The sequence below is a fragment of the Panicum virgatum genome, chromosome 8N, assembly GCF_016808335.1.
Source record: "Panicum virgatum strain AP13 chromosome 8N, P.virgatum_v5, whole genome shotgun sequence".
In the NCBI taxonomy this organism is placed as follows: Eukaryota; Viridiplantae; Streptophyta; class Magnoliopsida; order Poales; family Poaceae; genus Panicum; species Panicum virgatum.
In genome coordinates this window covers 1,880,894-1,886,893 of record NC_053152.1, presented here as the reverse complement: position 1 = coordinate 1,886,893, position 6,000 = coordinate 1,880,894, and positions in this window count along the sequence as shown.

Genomic DNA, 6,000 nt, shown 5'->3' with positions numbered 1-6,000 from the left:
CGGCCTCCGCAACAGCAATCAAGTTATAGGGCAACACAGCACCAGTCGGGATATAGACCACCTCAGTACCCACAGCCTCAAGGGGTAGCCAGATCTCCGGTGCCTCAGCAGAATGTGCAAAAAATGTGGGTGCAGCCGCAGGGTGTACGCCCTAATTTCCCTCCCTGTTACAACTGTGGTCAAGTTGGTCATTTTGCACATGACTGTCATATGCCACCTAAACAAGCTCAGGGTTCTAATCAGCACAATCAGAAGCCGAAAGTGGCTCATTTCAAGCCAGGACGTGTGCACTATACCACACTAGAGGATGTTCCTGAGGGAGCTCAAGTGATGGCGGGTACGTTTTCAGTTAACAATCTCCCTGTTACTGTATTATTTGATTCTGGTGCCTCTCACACTTTCATTAGCAATAATGTGCCAATAGACTTGGGTTGGAAGTGGAAAATATATCAAGGCCGTACAATATTCATTCACCCGGGGGGCATTTAATTACCAATCAACTTGTTAGGCAAGTACCCTTACAGTTACAGGGAAAGATTTTTGCCACACAGCTTATAGTGTTACCAACTCAGAAAATGATATTATTCTTGGCATGAATTGGATGGGGGTTCATGGAGTCATTCTGGACACTCTTTCTCAGTCTGTGCACATTAATTCTCCTCTGCATGGTTCTATGATTTTGAATCTGATGGACCATATACCTTCGACACCCACGGTGAATCAGGTTGAGGCCAAAAGTCTAGCTGAAATACCAGTGGTGTGTGAATATCCGAATGTTTTTCCGGATGACTTACCAGGCATGCCACTTGATCGGAATGTGGAGTTTGCAATTGAATTGCAGCCGGGAACGGCACCAATTTCTCGAAGACCTTATCGTATGCCACCCAATGAGTTAGCAGAGCTAAAGAAGCAATTGCAGGAGTTGCTTGATAAGGGTTACATCCATCCTAGCACTTCACCTTGGGGCTGTCCAGCGCTCTTTGTTAAAAAGAAAGATCAAAGCCTTAGGTTGTGTGTGGACTATCGGCCTTTGAATGCCGTCACAATCAAAAACAAATATCCACTTCCCCGTATCGATATTCTATTTGATCAGCTAGTCGGGGCTAAGGTGTTTTCGAAAATTGATCTTCGCTCGGGTTACCATCAAATAAAAATTCGAGCTGAAGATATTCCCAAGACGGCCTTCTCTACCAGATATGGACTTTATGAATATCTGGTTATGTCATTTGGGTTGACAAATGCCCCGGCTCATTTCATGTATCTCATGAACTCGGTGTTTATGCCCGAGTTGGATAAGTTTGTCGTGGTTTTCATTGACGACATTCTTATATATTCCAAGAATGAAGAAGAACATGCTGAGCACCTTCGCATTGTTCTCTAGCGTCTTCGGGAACACCAGTTGTATGCCAAACTCCCTAAGTGTGAGTTTTGGCTAAAGAAGGTTCAGTTCCTGGGTCATGTCATATCAGAGGATGGAATTTCTATTGACCCTAGTAAAATCCATGATGTTTTGAATTGGAAAGCTCCTACACCTGTTCCGGAAATTCGGAGTTTTATTGGGCTAGCAGGATATTACCGGCGGTTTGTTTCGGATTTTTCAAAAATTGCTAAGCCCATGATTGAGTTGCTCAAGAAAGGGGTGAAATTTAATTGGGATGATAAATATGAGCAGGCTTTTCTGACCTTGAGGAAACTTTTGACATCTGCCCCTATCTTAGCCCAACCTGATATTACTCGACCCTTTGAGGTATATTGTGATGCATCAGGTACGGGTTTAGGTTGTATCCTCATGCAAGACTGTCGAGTAATTGCTTATGCTTCCAGAGCACTCCGATGACATGAGGAAAATTATGCCACTCAAGATTTAGAACTAGCAGCAGTGGTTCATGCTTTGAAGATCTGGCGTCATTATCTTCTGGGCAATCCTGTTCACATATATACGGACCATAAAAGTCTCAAGTATATTTTCACCCAGAATGAACTGAATCTACACCAAAGGCGATGGTTGGAATTGATTAAGGATTATGATTTGGAAATTCATTATCATCCAGATAAGGCTAATGTTGTTGCAGATGCTTTAAGCCGCAAGGCTCAGTGCAACTGCCTGTCTATTGTGCCTTCCAATGAAACCCTTTGTTATGAACTGGAAAAATTAAATTTGGGGATCATCACGCATGGCAGTCTTAATAATTTGGTCCTTTTACCTACTCTTAGAGATCGGATTAGCGCTGCTAAAAAACATAATGTCGGGATGGAAAAGATTCACCAAAGACTTGCTGAAAATGACCCGAGGGTGAAGTGTTTTCATTTAGATGAGACTGGAATTCTATGGTTTAAGAATCGTTTGGTGGTACCTAAAGATTTAGAGCTCCGAAAACAAATCCTTGATGAGGCTCATCTCTCTAGGTATTCTATCCACCCGGGCAGCAATAAAATGTATAAGGATCTTAGACAGCAATTTTGGTGGACAAGAATGAAGCGAGAAATCGCCAAATATGTGTCTGAGTGTGACATTTGTAAAAGAGTTAAAGCGAGCCACTTGAGATCAGTTGGTCTTCTTCATCCGCTGACTATTCCATCAGGTTAATGGGAAGATATTAGTATGGATTTCATTGTTGGACTTCCCAAGACTTCTAAAGGTTATGATTCTATTTGGATTATTGTGGACCGTCTCACGAAGTCAGCCCATTTCCTTCCAGTAAAAACCATCTATAGGGCACAACATTATGCTGAGCTGTATATTACCCGTATCCTGAGTTTGCATGGAGTACCCAGGACTACCATTTCTGACCGGGGTACCCAATTCGTTGCACGTTTTTGGGAGCACTTCCATGCAGCCCTTGGTAATCAACTCATTCGCAGTTTGGCTTATCATCCTCAGATCGATGGTCAGACTGAGAGAATAAATCAGATTCTTGAAGATATGCTTAGATCTTGTGCACTCACTTATAGTCATAAATGGGATGAGTGTCTACCTTTAGCTGAATTCTCCTATAATAACAGCTATCAGGAAAGCATCAAAATGGCTCCTTTTGAGGCATTATATGGGCGAAGGTGTAGAACTCCATTGAATTGGTCAGAAGCCGGTGAAAGAAATGTATTCGGCCCTGATATGGTCAGTGAGGTGGAAGAACAAGTCCGGGTTATACAGGAGAATTTGAAAATAGCCCAATCCCGGCAGAAAAGCTATGCGGACAAGAAACGTCAATCGATCTCGTTCCAAGTGGGAGATCATGTCTATTTACGGGTATCTCCAATGAAAGGAGTCCAACGGTTCGGTGTGAAGGGAAAGCTCGCCCCTCGCTATGTTGGGCCTTTTCCTATCATTGAACAATGTGGGCCAGTAGCATATCGTCTGGAACTTCCTGCCCAATTATCCGCGGTTCATAATATATTTCATGTCTCCCAGCTCAGGAAATGCCTCCGTGTTCCAAGCAAAATAATTGACATAGAGAAGTTACAAGTGGAGCCCGATCATGTCTATCCAGAGCATCCAGTGAAAATTGTTGATCACAAGACTCGGGTCACTCGAAATCAAATCAGCAATTTCTATAAAGTTCAGTGGAGTAATCACTCCGAGCGAGAAGCTACCTGGGAAACGGAGGAATTTGTTCAGTCCAAATGTCCTGAGTTGCTCCAATTATACCAAGGTATATGATTTTCCGACTTCCTTTCAATTCAGCACTTTTCTCCTAAATCTTGGGACGAGATTTCTTTTAGGGGGAAGGATTGTAACAATCCGATTTTTAAAATTCAAATGAAAATACGAATTCACCAAAGTTTAATGAAGTTTAGCCAAATTTGAACCTTACACGTGGCCCCCACCTGTCAATCTCACCCTCTCTTCTCCCTGTTGCGCACAACGCACGGTATGGCGGGAGGAGTTCTCCCGAAGCCATGCGTGGCCGTCGAGGAGCGTCGCCGCGTTGCTTGGCCGTCAAACATCGTCAAGTCGTCCATGACATCTTCCCGAGCTCGCCACCTGCCTTCACTCTCGCTCGCACTCCTGTTTCTCTTCTTCTCATTCCTCGGTTCGCCATGAACGGCGCTTGAGCAGCTCGCGCTCGTCGGCTGATTTCGCGGATTTCTTTCCATGGATTTCAAATCCATCGCACCCGTAGCTCCCTCACCTCCCTAGCTTTCTTTCCAGTCCCTCCAAACCTAGCCCCAAGCCCTATCTCGCCGGGAATCAGAGATTCCCCGGCCGTTAGCCATTGGAGTCGCCCGAGCTCCACCTCAACGTCGAACTCCCACCTCCGGTTCCCGTTTTCTTCGCCCAGCAGCTCGAATCGACTCTAGGTGAGGCATTGATGCTCGTGCTCTCTGCGTTCCCGCACGTCCACGAGGTTTCCGCGCTCGTTCCACGCCATGCCACTGCCGGCCGAGCTGCTTGCCGCCGCCGTACGCCGTGGGCCGCGTTCACGCCGCCCCACGCCACGCTTGCGTGCGCACCGGAGCCGCCCGGCCGCGCAGACGCTCACCCCGCGCCGCTCCGCCGCCGCCTGTGTAACACCTCCGGTGTTTAACACTATATAAAACAGGCAATTCACATGCGATGACACGTTAAACCCTCCCCCAACTTCTCAATTACTGCAAAGCCGAAATTCAGTTTAAACACGCCAAAAAGTCAACCCTCACACTTTTGCTTAAATGAACTCTTGCCCAAAACGAAAGTCGTAGAGTTGGACAAAACAAACAACTTTCGTGTTCAAAGTTTTTCAAGTTCTAACATGAAAATTTGAATTAACCCCGAAAAACAAGCGGGATCATTAAACTTGAATTCAAAATTTGAACTTCCAAACCATCGCTCAAATGAAGTTTTGCCTGAAAGGAAAGTTGTAGGAAATTTAATTTTGAACAACTTTCGTGTTCAAAATTTTTCGAGTTTCAATTGAAAATTTCGAGTTTTTGCTAAGTCAAACCGTGGACTTTCTTTTTCTCTCTTCACTCTCTTTCTCTCTCTCCCCTCTCTCTTCCCCGCTGACTCCCCTCTCTGCTCTGCGCGCGCAGGCACTTGAGCGCGCGTGCGCTTGCTGCCTCGCTGCGCCGCTGCCGCGAAGCCGCTGCCCCGCACTGCCTCGCCGCGCCACTGACCCCCGCCCCACTCGAGTGCGCACGCTCCCGGACGCCGCCCGCTGCCGCGCCCTGCCGTTGACGCGCGCGCCGCGCCAAGCGCTCGGCGACGCGCCGCCATCGTCGCCAAGTCGCCCAAACAGGCCGGCCGTGCCCTGCCGAGCCGCGGACCACGGCCAGCCTTCATTGCCGCTCGCTACCCACGCCACCGGCCCGCTTGCTGCGCCCTGCCCGCCTTGAAGGCCGCCTGGCGAGCACGCCACCGCCAGGCCGCGCGCACCGCCGCCACTGCCCTCTTCTGCGCCCAGCCCCTCCTCACGCCCTCACTCCCCCTTTTAGCTCGCGCCGCGCGTGTGCCCGCTCGCCCGCACCCCATTCCCCACGCCCACGTCCCACCCCTTCGCCCAGAACGGCCAGCGCCGCCGCGCCACTGCGCAGCGCCGCCGCGCCCCCATTCCCGCCCGCCGAGCCACGGCTCCCGTGGAGGGCCCAGCTCAGCGCCCCTCCACCCCCACCGAGCACGCAGCGAGCTCTATTTCACCCCCAGGCAGCTCCCAGGCCCGCCCAATTTCCCCCGGAGCCTCCCAGCGCCGCGGAACACCGCCGCCGCCATCGTGAACACCGCCGGCCGCCCGCCCGCCGCGGACCTCCCTGCTCCGCCCCTCCCCGCCTCCAGTCGAGCCCCGAGCTAGCTTCCTCAGGGCGAAGTGAAGCTCCCCGGCCTGCTCTTGCCCCTCCTCCCGCACCGGAGCGCCGCCGCTCGCTGCAGCCGCCGCCGCCGCTCCCTGGACGCCGCCGCCGACCCTGCTCCGGCCGTTCCCGTCGACCACATCACCCACCCCTAGGTAGATCTCGGCGAGCTCTTGCCCTAGGACCCCCTCCCCGTCGCCGGCAAGCCCCTCCTCGCCGGGAAACGGGCCGCCGCCG